The sequence below is a fragment of the Vicia villosa genome, linkage group LG6 (genome assembly GCF_029867415.1).
Source record: "Vicia villosa cultivar HV-30 ecotype Madison, WI linkage group LG6, Vvil1.0, whole genome shotgun sequence".
Classification (NCBI taxonomy): Eukaryota; Viridiplantae; Streptophyta; class Magnoliopsida; order Fabales; family Fabaceae; genus Vicia; species Vicia villosa.
Window position 1 is genome coordinate 162,396,483 of NC_081185.1, and position 25,450 is coordinate 162,421,932.

General features: G+C 31.3%; 1 long non-coding RNA gene across 1 annotated transcript; it reads right to left on the minus strand.

The window, feature by feature from the left end:
• Window positions 1-669: 669 nt before the first annotated feature.
• On the minus strand, window positions 670-1,582 carry LOC131613048 (uncharacterized). Its single transcript, XR_009287556.1, has 3 exons — window positions 1,455-1,582; window positions 1,289-1,373; window positions 670-1,131 (listed from the first exon to the last, which is right to left on the minus strand). It is a non-coding gene; the product is annotated as an uncharacterized LOC131613048 (long non-coding RNA).
• Window positions 1,583-25,450: the final 23,868 nt, after the last annotated feature.

Below are 25,450 nucleotides of genomic sequence, written 5' to 3' on the forward strand. Positions count from 1 at the left end.
CTAGATGACAAATGCGGGTTACATCACGAGAACTATCGATATTTTGACAGTTGATAATTTGAGGCTGATACAGAGTTAATCCATGAGGCTGATACAGAGTAAAAGATCAAAAACATGAATCTGAACCTGATAATTTGAGAATAATGTTTCAGCCTCATATCAACCATTTCAAGAATCTGGTATGATAATTCAGACATCAGTAAATTAAAAAACAAACCTTAAACGCTTATCCTAAACTCCATAGTTCATCATACAACAAATATCGGAAGCATTGATATGGTTTCTTGCCACACCGCGATTCATAAAACTTTGGCTTCATGTCGCAAAGGCCGAAGATCTTGAATTCATCAATGCTGCAGCCATAGCAAAATATGTCAAGTAGTATCAACTAAGGCTCGTGTGTTTCAATTGTCAAACACTCTAATTTACTAAATGACATTTACAAATCCACAAGTAGAATTAACCATAATAAACCATGGACATATTTAACTAAGAGCAACTATGGATCTGGTTCAGACCTATAATTATATTTTCATAAAATAAACCATGGACGAAAGACCAAGGAAAACAAACCTGCAGACAAACACTTGGACCATATTAACGACATCAACAATATGTAAGTTCACAGAACATATATAATCTCTTGTTAATAAACCATTAACTCTTCCACAAGAACTATATTACATGAAGTCTCCTTACAACGGATTCTGTTATCGCACCACAGTGGCCACCGATTTGTCTCAAAAGCTCCACCGCAACAGTCAGATCCGCTTAAATAATACTTAATCATATTTGTCTTTTCTCAAAGAGGAGTCGACATTTTACGCATATTTAAAACTTCAAAAATGTTATGGCTTTTACAATGGAAATAGCTTACAAATCCGCACAACCTTTGACACTTTGATAATCATCGCTGCCTGCCCCTTTTGTGAACTGGAACGTTGGGATTTCTTGGATGACGGATTCGTCGACACCGCGGTTCCATGTCCTTGGAGAGAACGCTATTATTTTCCACGTCCGCAGATTCGTCGATGTCGCGCTAATCCAATAATTCAAAGAGCCAAGTGAGAAACCATGCTACCGAGAGTTGTTTTCAGACTATAACTAAGACTTCGCCATGCTTTCAACAAACTGCAGCCAAAGAGTAAAATAAATAAACATCACATAATTGTTTCTTTATAAAGAGGAGTCAACATTTTAAGCATATTTACAACTTCAAAAATGTTATCTTGAGCTTACTTCACCTGCATTTTGGGTAATGATGTGAAGCACAGAGTTTAACTATTACCTTATTTAATGGTGCCTGCTCTAAAATATCTTTCACAGCAGAAACCATACCATGTACACTAAGCTTTGGAATAGCCAACCTAAACCTGTAACTCATTAACAACCACATAAATTGAAAAAACTTCCAAACCAAACAGAGACGATGTTACGAAGATTACATGTTTTACCTTCAAGATCTAAAACCATTGCTTTTAGCATGTACGAAGCAACATCTTTTAGGGTTTCGTTACGAATGTCGTAGTTTTGGAGAAGTTGTTGCATCTTGACAACCATATAGAGGGACCCAATTTCTTCACTTTCAAACCACCAATTTCTTCCTCGAACATCCTCTCTGCAAAAACCTACGAATAACCCATGATTCAAAATCCAAAAAGATTACATTTTTCCTAATGAATATAACAAAACAAAGAAATCCCATGATTCAAAATCTAAAAAATATTGAATTTTTCAAACAAAGATACTAAAAGAAACAAAATCCTAAAATTTTAATTTCATAACTATCAAACGTGTCATTGATTATTTAGAACTCAAATGGTGGATGTCGGTTCACAAATGCGATGAGAGCTTAAGAACTCGGAACTTAGAGTTTAACAACATCACGAACACAGAAATCAGTCACAATCCAAGAATGTTAGCACAAAATCAAAATATAATCTCAAATAATCGTTTTTCAGGAAATAACAAACTCACGTTCTTGTCGAATACCACCAGTTTAAAATGCTCCTTGGAACATACCTTCAGATGGTGACGTATGTGAAGATGAAACAAAGACGAAGAAGAGCAGGAAGATTGGGCAGACGTTGTAGTTGGGAGAAGAAGTTATCACCGTAGATCTGGAGAGATTTTGAAAAGATAACATAGTAGAAATAGACTCGTGGAGTGTAGAGCAAGAGGGATGGGACATATCTTCTTTGGTACAGTGGAGCAGGTAATGAGCCAGACATTGGGGGAGCAACAAGTATGGTTGTGTTGTAAATGAAAATGTGTTTGTTCGATTGCAAAGGAAATAGATGTTAGGGTTTCAAAAGCAAATGAGGAAAACAAAAACAATAACTTTTAGAAATCATTAGTTACAATTGGACCATGTCAGAATTTAGTCACAAAAAGTAATATTTAGACACAATTTAACCCTCATTCTAATAGGTGGCAAATTTAGAACAAAGGGCAAAAATGAGTTTTCCAGGTACATCTGTTTTCTTATTTTATAGATTCGATTATTTGCTAATTTTAATTAACAAATTATTTAATTTACGTATTAACCTTGATTTTTAAATTTATTATATATCCATCATTTCTTTAACTTTTAACAATCTTGAAATTTTGTTGTTTATGATATACTATAAGATTACTTGTAATTTTTAATCCTATATTTTTACTAGTTTACGAAATTTTATCCTATTTTAACATCCTTCTGTTTTTTCTATCATTCATATTTATAGACAAATAATAACTATGTGATATTGTCAAAAATAATATAATATATAGTTTAATGATATTAAATTTTGAACAAATGAACATTAATGAAACTGCAAGAAATAACATAAAGTTATACTTTAGAAAAAAGAAATATACACATAGTTTTACATTGTCAGTCAATGACGATCATGAATCAGGATAAGGCAGATTAAAAATTTTAAAAATTTTATATGACATGACAGAATATTATATTCTAATTGGATGACAGTGTAAAACTTTTTTACATTGTCAGTGCATAACCATTAAACTCTTATACTTTTATCTTTATAAATTAATTATTTTTAACTTAAATTTTAAATTAATAAGATATAAATAATTAATTCCCATGAATAATTTTATATCATTGAATTATACATTATATCCTTTAAAACACATTACTATATCATATTCTTTTGGTATAAAAATATAACAAATAAATTTTAATTGAGAATTTAAAACCAAGAGATTTCAACTTTATAGATAAATAGATAAAAACATAAAAATTAAAATTTATTGAATTTTTATATTAATTAAATTAATAAATAATATTTTTAATAATAAATTAGATAAAATAAATTTTTTTAATTAAACATTAAAAAAAATATGTCGGTTTTCTCGGTTTTTTTAGGGTCCCAAAGTTGATACTTTTAAAAAAAATTATTTGGACAAAAGAGGGCCACATAAAAGTGGGTCCCAGTATAAGGTGAGGTCAAGTAAACAACCAATCACAAGAGATCCGAATTTTTCGGCAACTCTTTTTATTTTTAATAATTAATTTAAATACGTCCGCGAGATTACCAAGAAAGAAGAAAAATAGGACCACGAGTACGACCTTTTTCCTCATTGGTTTCCTATTAACCACGTGTTGCTTTTATATTGGTCTTCTTAAACTAATTTCTTTGTTTCCTTTGATTTTCTTGCCACTTCTAGTTGAGAATTATTCTTTTTATTAAATGAACATTTTTATTTTCAAACAAATAGATACTAGTATCAATTATTTTGTTGGATATTTATATTTTTCTAAATATATGTATTATTGAATGGAATGTATCTCAACCCGTAGAGACTTTCTAATTTCTATTCATATTGAAATATTCAAATATACAGATAGTAGATTTAATAGGCATAGTTTGTGTAAGACTATTATTAAATTACTTTTTATAAATAAAATATTAACTTTTTTAAAATAAAAATTTAAATTGTTATATATTTGATGATAACTACAAAACAATTAGACGCTTAATACAATGAATGAATGAAGCAAGGAGTAACATTTTTATTTTTAGTGTGTACCTTAATTTGATGTTTGTGATCTCTTATTAGAGTTTCTGAAGGCCCTGGTCCTAGTTTAAATCATGGCCATCCAGACTAACAGATGTTAGTATAAAATTCGTTCGATTAACTAAAGACCCTGCTTTAGTTTCTTATTGGGATCATGTACTTTCTAGGACATATTTATGCTTGCTTCACATGTCGTAGAACTTGCTGCTCGATAGTTGATATTGAAATAGATATTTTCATTCATGACATTAATGACTTGACGTCACTCTAGCCAGAAATATCTTTACCTTTTAGGCTTTATGAATATATTGAGCCTCCGTCTCATTGGGCCAAGTTCAGGTCCAAGACCGATATATGATTAGTTGGGATTTTAGCCTATAACTAAACATATTAATTGACCAACTTTATTCTAGTCATGGCCCAGGTATGAACAGTTACCCCATAATCTTGGGGTTTGGTGGAATCGGGTTCGAGCTTGTGACACACTTGTAACTAGGATTTAAAAATGACTTTAGTGGAATTTTATCAATCTTCAAACTATCTTTTTTGTTTTAGTCTCTTAATATTTCTAGGTCTTTCTATCAATAAATGATATGGCTCTTTGAAGTTTGTCTCTTCATCCATCTGTCATGTGCTAGTTTAAGGCTAGTAGTGTGATGGCGTATCATTAGGCCTCTTATGATGAGTTTCATAGAAATTGCTTTTGATATGATGACACTTATGACACTCTTTATTACATGTACATTGTTAATTGGTCATCGTTCATTCTTTTTACTTGTTGAGCTTCTAAATATTAATTTTTTGCCTTTTTGTTTTTTCTTGTCATGTGAGTATAACTATTTTAAGGCATTTTGTTTTTCACCTTTCTTCTTCTGATGTTTTCTTATTTTTCTAGAACTATTTTGTCTTCTTGTTTTCTTCGACAATTGCTTTTGAAGTGTTCTTGCATTATTCCTTCACAACTATTTCATTACTTTTAATTGGTAAGTCTTTCTTACCCCCTTATTATCCATATTTAATGGCTTTATTCATCTTTTTGTGATTGTAGCTTTAGTGAGAGTGGTAAATGTGTAATATTTCTCTTTTCACCTACATTCTTCTTTGTGTGTCTAGGTATAATGGTTCATGCCATTAAATATCCCTATATGATTTTTGAAGACGTTATTCATCATTTGCTAGCTTGTTGCCCCATCATTGATTTAATAAGGAATGATAATTTTTTATTCATTGATTTAATTTATGTTAAATGGTCAAAATGAAGTACCTATTTAAATTCCCTTTTCTTTTCCATTTCCAACTTATTTTGTTTTGTGTTGTCCTGTGTACCATTCAATGGTTTTTCCTTTCCTATTGGATTATTCTATCTGGTTACTTTAAGGAACATTCATTTACATTTCTTGATAAGTCCTTGACTTATTTTCCTCCTTCACCTATTACACATGTTTTATTTGAAATGGACACGGATGATATTGTTTAACTTTATAATTATGAATAAAGGATGATGAGACAAAGGTCTCTTCCCAATCTTACACATACAATCTCGATCATGTATATGTTGTTTTATTTTATAGACCCAATAAGAAACTCCATAACATGGATCTTAATGGTTATAACCAGGTCAATAAAAGAATAATTTATTCTCAAGACAATATTTTAACCGGAGACCTAGTTAGAAGCCATAAATGTTATATCTAAATGCTAAGAAACAAGACATGTCTCTCTTATTTGAATGCGAGTGTCACCATTATTCAAATAAAATATGTTTTTACCAAAGTTGAAAAGGATGAACTATACTTTTTATATGTTTTTCGAAATTTCTTCTTTTAGATTCATCTTCAATTTCATTTTAGCAACTTTTAATGTAAGGTGACGATGATTGAAAGTCTCTTACTCTTAATTTTACCCTACAAATTGGATTTTCACCAGATGCTTTAAGCAGTGTTATGGCCTCTAAAATGTTTCAAGTATTTTGTAAATTTTATTTTGTTTATACACCTTTAAGGAAGGTGGTGGCAAGGTCAATTTATGCTACTAAGTAGTATTTCTGGTTACAATTTTTAAAGTCTTTTTGATATGTTTTATAAGGCCTTTTACAATACCTTCTTAAATTTTTTGAATATCATAAATAATTTATACAACCGCAAACGCGTGACTATATCATGTAATACAATAAATTTGTTCCAATGAAAACTTGTTAGTGAGTACTGATTTAATTTTTGCGATGACTAGCTAAATAATTACAAAAATGATCGGTTTGATTTTTGTTGAAAACAACAATATAATAAGGGATCGGGATTGTGCCTCCTCACAATGGTATACCTATATTTCCACTATTTTCCTTTTTCTAAGTGTATAAGTCATTAAATATCAAACATCCCTTATTGTAACTTAAGTCTTATTTCAAAGTAAGAAAGCATACTTTAGGCTCACGAGCCCATTGCTTTTATGTTTGGCATATAACACAAATCGCTAGGTGTAAGTGGCATCATAAAGTGGTCTTTTGATGGTTACAACTATCTTCATGTGTTAACTATCCTATTTGATCTTATAAGTTAGAAAATCAGACTTCTCCTTCAGCTTCTCTACTTGATTGTCCAAGATTATGCAAATGAAAATTTGCAAGAGTATAATTCGATAAGTCGGATGATCATACTTCTATTTTCTATGCTTCACTCTGTTATTTGAGGTGATGTAAATTTAATAATTACAAGAGTAAAACTTAATATAAAAAAGTTAAAGACTTATACCTAAAAACGATAAGAAATGCAATGATTTTATAAAGGACCAATAATCGAAGTCCTCAATATCCCGAGAAAGGTGACTACTCAATCACGATTAAGAATAAATTAAAGTAGATATATAAAATTGTAATGCAAAGTATGAACAAGAAATAAACTCAATCAAACATTATTGTATTGCTTAATCTAAAGTGTGGAAAGAACGATAACAATAACAAAATTAATGGAGACGAAATATTTCTAAGTTTCTACAATGCTAATAACAAGAGAACTTGAAGATTGAGATGATTGGTATTATAATTTTGTGATTTATAAATAATAGAAGAATCATATATTTGCATTTATCTCAAGAGGTTGCATTAAGAGGGAATTAAAGTCATGGTTCCAAAAGCTAATGGGTAACAAAACCATGTTGGCCAACACATATTTGTCGTGTTACTTACTAGTGTGGTTGATGTTATTCTTTATTTTGGAGTTCTTTGTATTTTTCTCGTCCTAAAAACATGGTTGTATTGTACCAATACTATGTGGTTGTGTTGCTTTCAAATTTTCTCCTTTTTCTAGTTTTTCTTGATCGGACTTGTGCTATTTATCAAGCAATTTGGCCATAAACTTCCTTTTGACAATCTTTTCCTAAAAAAAAAAATGCAAATTATTCTTATTTTGTTACTGAATATAAAAATCAAACAAAAACTAGTAAAAAAATTTTAAAACAAAACAAAATTACATTAATTTATCCTAAAACTTAAGTGTTAAAATGAAATTATTTTACATGTCATAATTAATATTATTTCTTCCACAATTCAAAATATGGAGCCAAATTACCTTTTTATTTGTCACCTAATTTTTTTCTACTAAACTTATTAATGCAACCAAATCTACCAAGGTGTAAATTACTTTAGTAAGCCCTTTTCCAAACATTATTTTAAAAGTTGACAAGTTTCCATATTTTATGATTTATTAATGTGTTTATATTTTTATATTGAATAGATCTCTAGATGACAAAAAAAAATTGGCCACCTATGTTACCGAGACAAAGAAAAAGGGAAAATTTTCTCTCAACATCTAGCAATTGGATTCTTAGTCGCCAAATGGATCTCTAAAGAGAGCATCCTTCATAACTTCTAAGAGACACTACGACAAAATGCGCTTTTAATCTCGGACGTGAAATGCAATTTACCTCGACTAAAGAATCGAGGTAACGAAGGACATCATGAAAAGTAACGACTTAACACCTCGATATTTAAAACACCAAGGGGTAAGATAAATTGATAAGTCCACATCAATTTACATCTGCACTTTTATTATTTACAAAACTAGTGCCTCATACATCTCGGTTAATAAATAAAATCAAGGGGTAAGATAAATTGGTTTTTTAATAAAAAATATTTACATTCTTTACACAAAAGTTAATAAAATAATTTGCTTACAAACTACAATATTCACCCAGAATATTTCATTGTTTACACAGAATATTAAAATAAAAATTAATTTGTCCATAAAGATCATATGTGGGATCTTCGAATCCTTGATATTTAAGCAAGATCAAATGATGGGCACCACTATATTCTCAATTGATTTCTTATGCATTTATTTCTAATATAAACAATCAAAGGTTAGATAAATAAATAATTTTATGCTCAAATAAATATTTAAGAACACAAATCTTAAATACAAATAATTTTCTACACTTGCAATCCATCATAGAGAACTCTTCATGGAAAATACTCTTGCAAACCTTAAAGTGAAGATGTAGATAGTTTCAAGCGCTTCATGATGTTTCATTATCAATTTTAGATATCATAATGCTTTTATAATGGAAGTTTTTTAGGTTTCATGCCAATCACTAATGATAGTGTCTTGAGCGTTGATACTCATAAAATGGATGGTACATATTTATTTAAAGGGGATGATCAATAGCATCAATTATCACTCTAAATTATCCCCTCGGTTTTGTTAAAAACCAAAGTGAAAAAACTTCTTTTTTTTACATTACAATATTTACACAAAATATTAAAACACAATATTACAACAAATCCAGATTATTGGAGAACAACAAATCTTTGCTACAAGGAGTTATCTATTCCTAACATTGGAAAATGTTATATGGATTGCATGTAACTTCTAAAGGAATTATCTGTTTCAACCATTGGAAAATGATTTTCTGCACTTGCTATTCATCATAGAGAACTTTTTCAAGCTTCTTTAAGTTCCAAAATTTCATTATCTTGAGCAAATGTGTTCATGGAAAGATTCTGTTTTTGGGAATAAATTTCTCAATATTGTCAACCGAGAAAAGAAATTATGTTTTCTTTGATTGACAATATTGGAAGGTTATTCCAAAAATGTTTTGTTAAGATAGAATAACTTTGAATATTTAGTTTTGGGCGGCTATATACAAAGTATGATTAGGGTAAAATCTGTTTAACAAGTGCTTTTATAATAAAATTTGATTTATTTTATCCCTCAATTATTAAGGAAATCGACGAGATAGATTATTTAGTTTACAAATAAAAAATAACAGAAAATATGAGGTAATAAGTGGATTCTCCCCTCAGTTATTAGAACAACCGAGGTAATATGTGTTTTTTATTTCTAAAAAAATAAAACATGTCGCACATTGGAATCATATCACTAGAATAGCAATGATCATCCATATTCAAAACATAACGTATCTTTTGGACTTTTAAGGAGGCGCTTAAGCTTCTCTGATTGGTTCACTACCTATTTTCCACTTTATTTAAACACGATTCCTAGTTTCAACGTCTCATTTCAAACTCTCTGTGTCTTCAAACCTAGTTTCAAAGTCTTTTCTTTTCTTCAAAAATGTCTTCAAAAACTTAGATGAAAATATTTTGTTTGTTACCAATGTAAAGTTTGTTAACTTCGATAATTTGAAAGACAAAGGTTTTGTTCTAAGAAAAACTATTTCCAAACAAAATTTGAATGATTACGTTGACGTTCTTCATGGATCCATCTACACTAATCTCGTTGAAGAGTTATAGTTAAATGCCTCTATTGTGCCATCTAGTCATGATGCTGAGTCAATCTAGTCCCATGCCAATGACTCTCATATCACCATTACTCCATCACTTATTGCTGAGAAAATAAACTGTGAATGTGTTGAACATTATATATTCAACAATGTCTACTAAATCATTCTTCGCCTAATTTATGCTAACTACGATAAGCTCATCAGTCCTGCTACTCTACTCCCAATTGCAAAAGTTTGGTATCAACTTCTAGTGTCAAATCTCCGTCAAAAAGAGAAACAATTGGAAACGCTTACTTGGGATGACAAATATCTCTTGTACTTCCCTACCCACAACGTCAGAGTTAATATTCCTCTTACCATTTTTAACTTAAAGGAAATAATAGCATCTCTTGGAGGAAATGACTTTCCTCATGCCATATGGAAGCGTTCTTTTTGAACTTTTCTCTCAGTTAGAGATAGTTAATAGTGATAATGTTAAAGTAGAATGGAGTAGAGTTTGAATATGTGGAATAGTTATTTGTTGTCCTGTTTTTTATAATCCGTAATTGATTATCAATGAAATATTTCCTTTCCTATTATTGTCTATTTTTTATTGATAACAAAGATTTGGAGAATTACTAATTAACAAAGAAAAAATAGAAAAAAATAACTAAGATAAAAAGCAAAGTTGAAAATACGCCAAGTGAGAAATCATTGAAAAAAAATTTGTCTGAAACTTTGTTGATGTTTGAAATTTTATCTGAAGCTTTGTCAATCTTTTATCAAACTCATGACTTGCATCTTTAACTGCTTAAGTGCATTGGTTGACTTTCTTGATTGTTGTATCTTAATCATGCAGAATATAATCTATTATGATCTTTTGTAGTTTTTATCATGTTACATCTTTGTCATGCTAAATATTTTCTTAATTGTCATCACCAAAACAACAACCTATTACCTGCAAAATAAGGTTTCACATTAGTCATACTTTCTTTGTCGCCCAATCATACGATACATCTTATATTTAAGATTCACATAATACACACATTAATGAAATACAAATAATTATGTCCAAACAACATTATATTAATATCATAATATTCATATTAATTAAGTACATCAACACATCAATTGTCATATCATACCAATTATTTTTACCACAACTCAAAACCTATATATCACACCTACACATATTTTATTTTCTAATTACCAAACTTTAAAAATTAGGGTTAATAGTAGTTTATCCCCCTGTAATATGAGCGTGTTTCGGTTTACCCCTCCCCCCCCCACCGTTGCCAAAGGCAGGTTTTGGCAACGATTTTCTTGAAAAAACCGTTGCCAACAAGTAGGGAGGGAGGAAAGGAAAAATTCGCTAACATTACAGGGGGGCGAATTACTATTAACCCTAAAAATTAATAATTTAATTACTAATAGGCCAAATAATTAGTAAGTCGTATATAAAATTGTTGTGAATTCAATGCCACGAACAAAGTATAAAACAAGGAAGAATAAAGGACAAGGAAGAAGAGGAACACAAGAATTGGTTATAACTGCTATTCTTTTACTTTCTCTTAAAACAAGATTACAAGTTTACAAGAATAACAAATAACCTCTCTCACCCTAAATTAGGATTTCCGGCTTAGCAATGATGAGAGACTAGTATGCTATTTATAATAAAACCTAACATACTAACTAATGAGCTTTTTTCCACAAGACCCATTATACAAGCCAACTTAATAAACAAGCTAACTTAACAACTTAGGGTTTAAACACTAAAACCTAATTTAACATGCTAACAACCCTAGCATCTTCGACACAAGCATGTGAACAACCTTCGACTTCATGCTCAATCCTATCGAATCAAGAAGCTACCTTTCGACCATACTAGAGTTCGATCCAATATCTCACAAATCTCCACCTTGGACCTAACTCTACAACATCAAGGGAACAAACTAGCTATCTTCATGCAGCTTTATCAACTGCATACAGTGGAAAAACTTGCAACTCGGCAATGACTTCTCCGCTGCCGTCAATTCTGCATTCATGGCTGCCTCTCCCTTCAACGCTTCCACGCAACCCTGCTGGACCAGTAGGGCTTTCATCTTCAAGCGCCACAGACCGAAATCATTCACTCCGGTGAACTTTTCAATCTCATACTTTGTTGAAGGCATCTTCTCCACGCTCACCGCACCAATTTGTTGTGAATTCAATGCCATGAACAAAGTATAAAACAAGGAAGAATAAATGACAAGGAAGAAGAGGAACACAAGAATTGGTTATAACTGTTATAAGCATGTGAATAACCTTCGACTTCATGCTCAATCCTATCGAACCAAGAAGCTACCTTTCGACCATACTAGAGTTCGATCCAATATCTCACAAATCTCCACCTTGGACCTAACTCTACAACATCAAGGGAACAAACTAGCTATCTTCATGCAGCTTTATCAACTGCATACAGTGGAAAAACTTGCAACTCGGCAATGACTTCTCCGCTGCCGTCAATTCTGCATTCATGGCTGCCTCTCCCTTCAACGCTTCCACGCAACCCTGCTGGACCAGTAGGGCTTTCATCTTCAAGCGCCACAGACCGAAATCATTCACTCCGGTGAACTTTTCAATCTCATACTTTGTTGAAGGCATCTTCTCCACGCTCACCGCACCAATTTGTTGTGAATTCAATGCCACGAACAAAGTATAAAACAAGGAAGAATAAAGGACAAGGAAGAAGAGGAACACAAGAATTGGTTATAACTGCTATTCTTTTACTTTCTCTGAAAACAAGATTACAAGTTTACAAGAATAACAAATAACCTCTCTCACCCTAAATTAGGATTTGCAGCTTAGCAATGATGAGAGACTAGTATGCTATTTATAATAAAACCTAACATACTAACTAATGGGCTTTTTTCCACAAGACCCATTATACAAGCCAACTTAATAAACAAGCTAACTTAACAAATTAGGGTTTAAACACTAAAACCTAATTTAACATGCTAACAACCCTAGCATCTTCGACACAAGCATGTGAACAACCTTCGACTTCATGCTCAATCCTATCGAACCAAGAAGCTACCTTTGGACCATACTAGAGTTCGATCCAATATCTCACAAAAATTGATTAATTAGATATTCTTGTTTGCCTTGCATGTCACTACACCCATGAATAAATCAATGACTTTTCCTTATCTTCTTTACCAACAATTTTTCTACAAAAATGGATTTGAGTTTCTCAACTTAAATATACATTTAAACTATATAAATATAAGAATTAAATAAAAATTAAAAGGGAAAACAAATGTTAAACACTAGAAGTCAGCTTGTCCATTGCTTGCTAGTCAAGCAACTAGTTAAGTTGTTTGTTATTTTTCCCATTGTAATAGTTAGTTAGTAACTAACTATTTCAGTTAGTTATAGGTAGTTACTAACACTTTTGAACTCTTATTAATAGTGCATCGCTCTTCCCTTTGATATATGCAAGTTTATTTAATTCTCACTTGCTTTAACAGTGAATGTAATAAGGTTACTTAACTATCAAGTCATTGCTTTAACATGGTATCAGTAGCAATTTTCTGCACTTCTCCTTCATTATTGACCATCATCATTTTCTTCTTCTTCTTCTTCTTCATTCTTCAATATTTCTCATGGCATTGGTGAACTATGGTAATTTCTTTATCAACTTTTCCAATCCTTACTACCTACACCCTAATGAAAATCCCGCCCTTACCCCTGTTTCTTCTCCATTGAATCATAACAATTATCATTCTTGGGAAAGATAAATGCATATTGCTTTGATCTTCAAGAACAAAGAAAATTTTATGGATGGTATTCTACTCAAACCTCTTCCCCCGGGTCCTCTCTATTCTCCATGATTGATGCAACATTATGGTTCTTGCTTGGTTTCATCATTCCATCAATGAGTCCATTGCAAGATCTGTTTTATATATTAAAATGACTACAGGAGTTTAGCAAGACCTAAAAATATATTCTCCCAAATTGATATCTTCAGGATTTATGATACTCATGGGGAATTGTACAAGATTCTCCAAGTTAATCTCATTATATTTGATTACTTCACCATAATGATAGTTCTTTGGGATGAATTAGAGAACTATCGTCCTATTTCATATTCCAAGTGTTCCATTCCATGTCGATGCAATGCTATAACTTCTCTCCAAATTTGTCGTGAACAAGAGTATGTGATTTGGTTTCTCAATGACTTAAATGAAAGATTCACCAATACTAAGTCCCATATCATGCTCATGAATCCTCTTCCTAGTATTGATGCATTTTTTACTTGATCATTCAACAAGAAATAGAGTTGGTCCCTCCCATCCTTGAATCTAATCTCACAGACACACAATAATCTAATAATACTTCTATAACTTTATTAGCAAATTCTCAACAAACCATGCTTAATGATGCACTTAGATGGAACTGGAAGGATCCCTTTAGGGGAACCAATCGTATGTGTACTCATTATGGATGAACCAATCACATTATTGAAACTTATTTTTTCAAGCATGGTTACCCTTCTGATTTCAAAACCATGGGGAAGTTGCCTCTGGTCCAGTCTAATGATACTTCTCAACACCATGGTCACACATATGGTTCAAATTCCTCTAGCTCCAAGAGTTTTTCTTTTTTAATCAAGAACAATATCACAGTCTTCTTGGCTTGCTCCAATAATCTAAACAATACCTCAATACCATTACCAATGTTATTTCTAGTTATCCCTTTGCCTTGACCTCAAAGTCATCTTCCACTAATGGTAAGAATCCTATTTTATGGATCTTAGACTCCGGTTCCACATACCACGTTACCTTTAATTTTTCCTCCTTTATGGATCTATACCTATACCAAACAAATTTCTGTTTCTTTACCTAATAGTGTAAAAAATTTATCTAAAATTTATGCCACGATCATTATTTCTCCTAACCTTACCTTGCATAATGTTTTATACATCCCATTTTTTCATGTCAACCTTATCTCTATCACTAAATTAACTGATTTCAGTGATTTTTATGATCAATTTACTTCTAATACTTGTAAAAGTTTGTGGACCTCTACAAAGTAAGTGAATGGTATAGCTAAATTTCTCCAAGGATTATATGTGTTTAACCTTGCAAATATCAAGGCGGGTCATTTTGTAAATGCTTCAATTTCCACGATAGACTCCACTTTATGAAACTATTGATTAATCCATACCTCTACTATTAGCTTGCATGTCATTTCTAAGTTTTTTTTCCTTTCTTAAGCATTCAAATACTTGGTCATCTTTTGGTGCTTGCCACTATGCTAAAAAAAAAAGTACCTTTTAATTCTAGCATTACTTCCTCTATTTCACCTTTTGACTGCATTGTGACCTTGGGGGGGTGGGGTGTTATTTTCTACTATATCATTTACAAGCCATAAATATTTCCTTACTTTAGTAAATGATTTCGGTAGGTTTACTTGGATAATATTCCTCAAAACCAAAGATGAAACCAAAATACATCATATGAACTTTATTTCCTACATCAAAAAACAATTTCACACATCTTTAAAATGTTTCAGAACTGATAACGACACAAAATTTTCTATGGACACTTTCTTTTATTTGAAAGGAATTGTCCATCAAAGATCTTATGTTGAGACACCCCATCAAAATGGGATTGTTGAAAGAAAACACCAATACATTATCAACATGGCTAGATCCATTTCTTTTCATTCTAACCTACCCTTATTAATATGGAACTTTAGCACTCAACATGCCACTCATATCATTAATAAATTACCTATCCCTCTACTAAAATATAAAAGTCCTTATGACACCTTTGCAAAGATTCTCCTCCTCCTATTCACCTTAAGGTCTTTGTCAGTCAATAATATGCATCCACCTTAGTTGTTAGGAGACTTAGTCTTCCTTGATTGTTGTCTATGAACTGAGTATCCCTTGTACTCAAGATATATAAATATTGCTTATAAAAAAAAATGCATCCACCTTGAAAGTCCGCATAACCAAGTTTTATTCTAAATCTAAAAAGTCATATTTTTAGGTTTAAGGATATATCTTATATGACATTTATTCCAAATTCATGTTTTTTTAAAACTAAACAAAAAAACAAATAAATTTTTTATGCTACATTTCACTTCAATCTATTCTCTTAAATAAAAAAACTAAATATTAAAATCATGAAATAATGTAAAAAAGATTCATTAAACTTGACACGGCTCTCAAGAGCTTATTTGAGCAAGTCAATATCTTGACTTTTGAGTGTTGAAAATTTCCACATCAAACCAATCAACATACCACAAGTTGAGATAAATGCATGGCATAATATTATCAAAACAAAAGTGTGTGTGGAAGTAGGCAAAAGTTGGGGCATAGTCGCCGCCACCTTTAGATTCCAATTTACACATCCTTACACACATAGATCTCCTCCATAAACATCGATCAATAGTTAATTAATTCTTTAAAAAAATAATTATCATGCATGTGCTATAATATGTTTTGTTGGATAAGCCCCTACACCATATATACACGTATTAAAAGGGTTTATTATATATTATATTATTAATATTATTATTATACTCAAAGATATGTTGGAAGGGAAGAAGAAATTAATAATTGAGAGGAAGAAAGCAAGTGGGATAAGTGGGGTCATGAGTAGGTATAGTGTGTCCCATTGTTCTTACTTTTCTAGCAATATTACGACTCTTTTAATGCCTTCACTATTCTTCACTCATTCTAGTTGCGTCTTCAAACTATTATTCCTCTCATTCATCAAATAAATTAAACAAAATCACAAATTTAATTATAGTTTAAAGGACTATATTTTAAAACAAAATTATTTTGGTCCCATTTTTTTGTCACAAATTATTTTGGCTTGTTGATTGGTGTCTACTATTATATGATTGATGCAATGCAAACATGTTTTCATCTTTGTTAATATTAAATTTTTGTTATAGGTTCTTGTTGAATAGACACGTACTAACTAGATATAATTGTTTAAGTATGAAATCTTGGAACTTTTCTCAAGTGTTTTGTTCTTTTGAGGTCATTTTCTTGAGAAAAGAAAATGGAATAAGAAAAGGGTGAGACAAACATCAGCAAGCAAATGGAGTCCAATAATATCAATGTTGAAATGGATAGAGCAAACATATATGTAATCAAAGGGACCATGCAATGCTATTAAAAATATCCATTTTTTTTATTGTATGTAGGATGTAGTCACACCTATAAACATTGACAGAGAATGGGTTCAGTATTTGTAGAGATCTTTGTGGTTTCTGTGATGTGATATGTGCTAGTTATCTATTTGATTAATATTAGTAGGCACAACAAGTACGAGGGCTTGTTAAAATTAATTTCATGACACCTTAAATGGGGGAATGAATGATCGATACCTTATAAATATTGTTAGGTTAATAATTTTCGACTATAACTATTTTGAGATTAAAAATATTTATCTTAAAAATTAACTTTTTTTTTTTATGATTTTAAAGAAAATAAAATTTTAATTTTAGTGTTTAGATTCACATATATATTTGAAATTTGAAATTTAGGAGATATACATTATTTGATTAATGGTTGTTTTGTTAGACCATTTTGTTCAAAAATAATTTTTTTCTTCGTATTTGCGAGAGTTTAAATTAGTGGCCTCTAATGAATAATGAATATTATATTTGACATTTTGAAAAGAAAAAAAATGAATTTTGAGAGATTTCACTTAGAACTATAGAATAATGTGGCACAAATAGAATATAAGTGTCAATGTGTGTGTGTGTATATATATATATATATATATATATATATATATATATATATATATATATATATATATATATATATATATATATATATATATATATATATATATATATATATATATATATATATATATATATATATATATATATATATATAACAGATGTTAACATATATCTATACTCGAAGGTCAAAATTTTATGAATCAAATGTGAAAGTTTATTTTGTAAATTGTGTATTGATTTATTTTTAAGTTTAAAATTCTTTTTTTAGAATAAACATTTTTTTATATAATATTTATAACATCTAAATGTTTTAAGAATGTGAAATTATAACTTAGGACATTAGGGCGTTAACATTAGTATTGGATACAATTAACATATAAAATACAACAGAATATAACACAGACTAGTACATATGTAACATTAGTCTTAATATACAAAAGTAAATATAGAGAGGAAATATAAACTAAGAGATAATGGATCGCTGAGCAGTCTTCAAATGACTTTCTTCTTGCCTTTTTTCATTATCTACTTATCATAAAGAAAAAAATGAACAATATCGGGCGAGATAATCTAAGTAGGATTCAATCTAAAACCATAATTCATGTTGATGTCCACTACATTACACACTAGTTCATCCATCAGTCAATAATACATAAGCTAAATGTTTCTGAAGATGTTAAGCATCTTCCTATAAACTCATAAAACATGACCACAACAATCCCCCGTAATCAACCTCAATGATTGAATAATGTATGTCAGATCCATGGTTTTTATGATTGGCATAAATTTTGCTAAAACATGGTTCTTAACTGATGTTGAATAAAATGTTTTGACATCTTGACAAATGTTATGACAGTTTCTGCTGTCATGTGTTTTTTGACAGATGTTGTGACATGCTATACCAGGACATCATGACATTACAACTGGTTTAAATCCTTGAAGATTTGATTGAAAAATATGTGATTTTAGAATATTCTAGGACTCATACAGGCGCAACCAATTATAGATATTTTAGGAACAGTGCATATTTGATTTTGTTTCATAAAAGAATCTTGGAGACTTTTTAGGAAACTTTAAAGATTTATTCCTATTTTTGTGCGAAGATCTTGCAATTGATTCAAAAGGAGAAGATTGGATTTGATTGAAGAGTCCAATCAAGAAGCCGTGGTGCAAAAATAAGGGTTTTGGGAGTCTTTTAGAGTGTTTGTGTTTTTTTTGTATGTCACTCATGTATCTTTTGATACATTGAGGTAGAATGATTAATCTCACTCATGAACTTTTAAGCATAGATTTGAGTATTGTTCTTAGTTGAACCTTTTAAACAAAACTAAGTATTGTTTATTGGAAGTGTAATATTCTTTTTTGGTTATTGTCACTGGTTATGACTTGTTTTATCACTAAGGCGATTGGTAGGAAGTGAGAGGAAGTTCTCATATCTAGGAGGTTCCTAGATAACTAGTGACTAGATAATAAGTTGTAAAATGGGATTGTTTAGGCTTTGAACTAATACTATTATTGTGAATTTTCATCCTGACTTGGTAGCCCTAGAGTAGGTGACGTTGCACCAAATTGGGTTAATAATTGATTGTGTTGTTTATCTTTCTACAATTTACCTTCTGCACAATCTCCTGTTTTAGCAAGTGTATTTTGTCAGCAGATGATGTCATAGCATATGTCTTGATATTCTGTTGGTGTTGGGACATAAGTCTTGACATCTGTATTGCAAGTTCTAAAATTTCAAATGGCATCAGAGCAGGAATCCTGCTCTATTTATTGGGTGAGCTCCAGGGAGAATAATTTCTGGAACTATGGATCAGGAAGAAGGATATAACAACAGACCATCTCTGTTAGATGGTTCAAATTATGACTGGTGGAAGGTCAGAATGATGTCTTTTTATAAAGTCCATGGACAACAAAGCTTGGAAGTTTGTTTTGAAATAATGGGATCATCCTGTTGTGAAGGACAAAGATGGGAATGTGTCTTTGAAGCCAGAGGAATATTGGTCTGATGAGGGTGATAAATTAGCTATTGAAAATTTCAAGGCCTTGAATACTTTATTTAATGGAGTGGACAAGAATGTTTTCAGGTTAATAAATGCTTGTGTTGTAGCAAAATATGCTTGGGAAATCCTCAAGACAAATCATGAAGGCACATCCAACATAAAGATGTCTAGACTTTAACTTCTCACTACCAGATTTGAGAATCTAAAGATGAATCATGATGAAAACATTCAGGACTTCCATATGAATTTTCTTGAAATAGAAAATGCATCTAGTGCCTTGGGAGAGAATATGGTAGAAGAAAATATTGTCAAAAATATTCTCAGGCCTCTACATAGGAGATTTGACATGAAGGTTACACCCATTGAAGAAGCTAAATACATCCGTAGCATGAGAGTTGATGAACTTGTTGGGTCGCTTCAAACCTTTGAAATGGCTATAAGTGCAAGGCTGAGAAGAAGAACAAGAGCATAGTATTTGCATCCAATGCTTAAGAAGAAGAAAGTTAGTATGATTTGGATACTGAGGAAGGGAGGTCAAATTACATTGTATTACTTGGAAGACAATTCAACCAAGTACTGCAGAAGATGGATAGAAGTGTCATACCTAATGTAAAGAACACCTCACCTGACATCAGCAAGACCATGAGTCTCAGAGAATAACCGAAACTAAATAAAAATCCAATCAAAGCAAGAGTGTTCAATGTAATGAATGTCAAGGATTTGAGCACATTAGAGGAGAGTGTCCAACATACCTCATGAAAATGAAAAAGGGGATGTCTGTCTTTTGGTCTGAGGAGGATTCTAAAAAGGGAAAAAATAATGAAACTAGCAAACATGCTAAGGCCTTTTCTGGAAGATGTGATTCTGATAAAAGACTGTTTAATGAGAAGGTATCTTATGAAGAATTGGCTGCCTCTTACAAAGAGCTACGTGCCAGAAGTGAAGAAGTATGAAAGAATGAAGAAAAACAGAAGATAACCATAGCTCAACTTCAGGTGGAGAAGAAGGAACTAATTACCAGAGTGTATGATCTTTAGAGTCAAGTATATCTCTTGACATCTAAGCTTGAAAACATGACCAAATCTGCTAATATGTTAAACACCGTGACAAATATATTATAAGAAATACTTCAAGCTGGAAAAGGTGCTGGAAGTTCAACGTGAATTGGATTTAAAGAATAAAATAAAGCCTCTGGGTCAAAATTTGTTCATCTTAATAAAGGGATAGGGTTTGATTATCAAGGCTCTAACAAGCAAGGAAAAACTCAAGTGATGAAATTTATTCCCCCCAAAAAGGCAAGATAACTCAATGATGTTAAACCAAATGTCTCAACATCGTGCCAGAAATCAGAATACTCAAGCTAAAGACAGGTAGTTAAAGATGTATGTCAAAGTGTTCAAAAGGAGCAGAATAGTGTGATTGTCAAGGATGGAATTGTTGAACAAAAGACCAGGGCTATACAAGAATCAGCTAGAGTCATGCTTCATACTAAAAAATTGGCATTGAAGTTTTGGGCTGAAGCTATGAATACTGCATTGCTACATTCATAATAAGATCACTTTGAGAAGATGTACTTCAACTACTCTCTATGAGTTATAGACAGGAAAGAAGCCTACAGTCAAATATTTTCATACCTTTGGAAGTAAATGCTATGTCTTAAGTGACAAAGATTCCATAAAAGTTGAAGGGATATTTCTGGGTTACTCTTCACACAATAAAGCTTATATAATGTTTTACTCTAGAACTAGAGTTACAATGGAACTCATTAGTGTGGTGATTTATGATGCAATTACTAAAGAGAAGATGGATGTTAAAGACAATGTTGGAACATCTTGTGTGCAGACTAATGAAGCATTAATGGAGGAAATATATGAATTCATAAGCATTAAATCAGTAAGCTCTCAATTGAGCAAGGGTATCTCCATTGAAGAACAGATAGAAAAGTCAAAGGAATTGATTACAAGACACCCTAATGAAGGGGACATCACTGAATTTAATGAGAAAGTATCAAATGCTGATGGATATTTTGCCTCGAGAAACAATATGTTTTTCTGGATCAATAAGAAGCAAGTATGTGCTTCTTGGTGTACTGCTGAAGCTGCACTTAGGAAAATAAGAGGAAATTTCTCTGAACTAATAAGGATGAAACAAATGTTGAAGGATTATAATGTTAAACATGATGTCTTGACATTACACTCTCCAGATCTAAATGTTATCAAATATCTCATTCAACAAGCTGGAACAAGAACCTTGATAGTTATAATCAACTAATCAGGAATCTTGACATTACACTCTCCAGATCTAAATGTTATCAAATACCTCGAAGTGACCAAGTTTATGTGTTTCCATTTGAGATTTTGTGCTTCCATTTGTGTTTATTGCTTATGTGCAATGTGTGTGCTTCCATTCTTTACATTTACTCTAATTTTTGGCTAAAAATGGGGAGTAAAGTGTTAGCGTATTTTGTTTATCCTGATGTTACGACACATGTCTTGACATGTTGATTAGGATCCTAATATGGCTGTACTACTGCTAAGGGGAAAGTAGTTATTGTGGTTGCTTGCTGGATGCAACTATTTAGGAGATTTTAACGTTTGATTCTTCGACATAGGAGATTTTAAGATCAAATTGTTCTGGATGTCGAACAATTATAAGGATCCATATTTCATGATAATTGAGAAACCTTTTTCGACTAGTTGTCCAACACTTAACAGATAGCACTTCATGTCAGGTACATAAAGTATATCTTTGATCATAGCTTTAGTCCATTGCTCCTTTGAATAACAATGTTGCTTGTACGTTTTGCTTGCAATGAACTATTATCTGCAAGTTTGATGTTGCTCCTCTTCGAATCGTCAAATTCTACTAGCCATTCTCTTCGACCAATCATGTGATTTGAACAACCTGTTTCAAGAAACTAGATCTTGGAGTCAACATGCTCATCTGCCATTGCACCCATAAGCACCATATCATCTGAATCATCTAAATCTTGACGTGTAAGATTTTCTTCTTCATGATCCTTTCCTTCTATCACTTCCTTGTCTTTATTGTACGAACAATTCTTGGTCAAATGACCTGATTTTCACAGTTATAGCACTGCACACCTTTCTTGTCTTTTGGATATGATATTCTTTCTCATCTTATCGAGGATTCAGAAACCCTATCATCTTCTTTATGCTTTTGAGGATTCACCCAAGACTTATTGCCCCGAGTCCTGTCTCCTTTGCCTTTGAACTTGTTGGAACCACCATGCTTTTTCCATGTCTGCGCCTGTAATGCTTGTATTGAATCTTGGACCCCATTCCTCTCAATAATCTGTAATGTGCCTATAACGAACTAACCAGATCTTCCAGTTTCATGGTTTCAAGATTGTAAGATTCTTGAATAGTTACGATAATGTCATCAAAGTGAGAGGTTAACGTACGCATTACATTCTCACCTATCATCTTATCATTTAAGGCTTTACCACAACCTTTCATGAGATGAACAAGATTATGCATCTTCGCGACATAGCCTGCAATGTTTTCATCTTCTCCCATCTGCAGTAATTCATACTACCTTCATAGCGCCTGCAGTTTGACATCTTTCACCTTCTCACCTCCTTCGTAATACTTGACAAGAATATCTCATGTCTCATTCGCCGATTCAACATGAAAAATCCGATCAAAGTTCGTCGCGTCTACCGTTGATCAAATACAAAAAGCCGCCTTGCAATCCTTCTTCTTGGCATCCTTGTGGGCGGTTCTATGGGCTTCGGTTGCATTATGAGCAAGCGCTTGAACACCATTAGTAACCACTTATAGGGTTTCATGAAAGCCAAACAACAATTGCATTTTTTTACTCCATCAGATCTAATTTTTGCCGTAAAAAATTGAAAGAGAATTTGGAATATTGTCATTGTTACTGTTCATCTTTGCAGCGATTGATTAACAACCCTCGATCTTAAAAATACGATCACCGACGTGTGATTCTTGAAAACACAATCTAGAACCTGACCGGAGCTCTAGATTCCAATTTGTTAGTGCTTAATGCGCTTTGAGAGAGAGATAGAGAGAGAGAATAAAAGGTAATTGAGAATTATTATTATTGAAATAAAATAACTTGAACCTAAATTACTTAACTTAGATTATACTCTCAACATCTCAACACATGTCACTGAAGTTCCATGAGACTCTATATCTAAAATCATATATTAAAACACGACGACCTTTTATAAACATCACTACTAATTTCTAACACTATATATTTTTTTCTTTTTAAATCCAAATAATCCACATAATGGGTTGGTTGTAATTTCACATTACTGACGGTAAAAATTCCCTGAATTCTTTCCACTTAACTAAAGTGATGACATTTTTATAAATTAAAATGATACTAATAGCCATTTTACGATCCTCAAAAAATTTAAATTATTTTCCTTAAGCTTATAAAACTAATACCTCGTATATTACTTACTTCCAGCCAATAATTTAAATCTGCCGTTTCAATAAGTTGAACTAAAAATGGATCAATCATTTATAAGTCTGTTTAACCATTACTGGTCCTTAGTCTATTAAAATTGAATTAAATCAGATTGAACTAGAGATGATTCAACCGATTCCTCATTTTTCAAAAAAGAATAATTTATTTATTTATCTATTTAATGGGTACTAGTTCATGGATAACTTTTAACAATTGGATCTGGTGTCAATTTTAAAAATATAGCTTTCAACTTTATAGTTTTAACAAGTACACACTAGTATAGTAATTGTCACCAACAAAAATAGTACTACTACTACGACACTAGTTACTATCAAAGCTTCTGACATGAATATTCACGAGTAACTGATGAGCACAACCTTTTCACACTCGTTTTCATAGTGTCAGTATGTTCTTTTACTACTAGCTGTGAAAAATCTGATACAATATAGATTAACAACAAAAAGTTCCAATGAGTTTTCATGAAAGAATCCAAATTCATGTATAAATGAAATAAATTGACATTGATCTCTATGAAAATGACAGCTTGTAATAATGTAAGTATAAAAATACCATATTATAAATATATATTCATAAATAGTATATTAAATAACACCTACTATTGTTTTGCTTTCTTGATACTTGATAGATAAACTATATATATAAATATATACAATATCCTATAGCTACATGAAGAATAATGTCCCTCACTTTCAAAATTTTAGTCCTATTAACATCATATACCTAAAATTTGTCACTGCTCATTCTTACACAATAATAGTTACTGATTGTGATTGAAAACTTATTTTGACATGAAATTCTCAATTTTTAATATGTGTCTTTCCATGTAAATCATGAGATTACCTCAAACAACCTTGAAAGGGTTTATGATTAATTATTAATTAATTAATTACATATATGAGTTAAGTAAGTTATCTTTTGGGTGAGGTCAAAAATTAATTAAAGAGATAAGATTTTGAAATTAAGGGTGTTTTAGGATAAGAAAACAAGAGAGGGAGAATAATTAAGTGGAAATATCAATAATTTAAACAAATTGATGACCCACAAATTTTTAATTTTATTGATCATTATGCTTTGCTGATGTCTGCAAAGTATAGTTGTGATGCATGAGAGCCAAAATGGGACCATTTATTAAGGGGTCATGAGTCATGATTCATATACACATCATACATGCACTTGATTGGGACCCTTTGCTTTTGTCAAAACCCTCTTTTTCTTTTTTCTTTTTCAAATTATACTTTTTACCTGTTAAATTATAGGGTGAATAGTAAATATTTTGTAATTATTACTCTGGAAGTCTTGAATAAGAGGAATTGTTAAAATATTCGAAAATTGTATTTTAAAAATTTATATATAAAATAAAATAATTTTTTTATTGTCATCATAAATAAATTTTAAACTAATAATTTATATTTATTTACCTCAATTAATACATACAAACTAAACTTTTAAAAATAGAATATATAGTAAACAAAAAT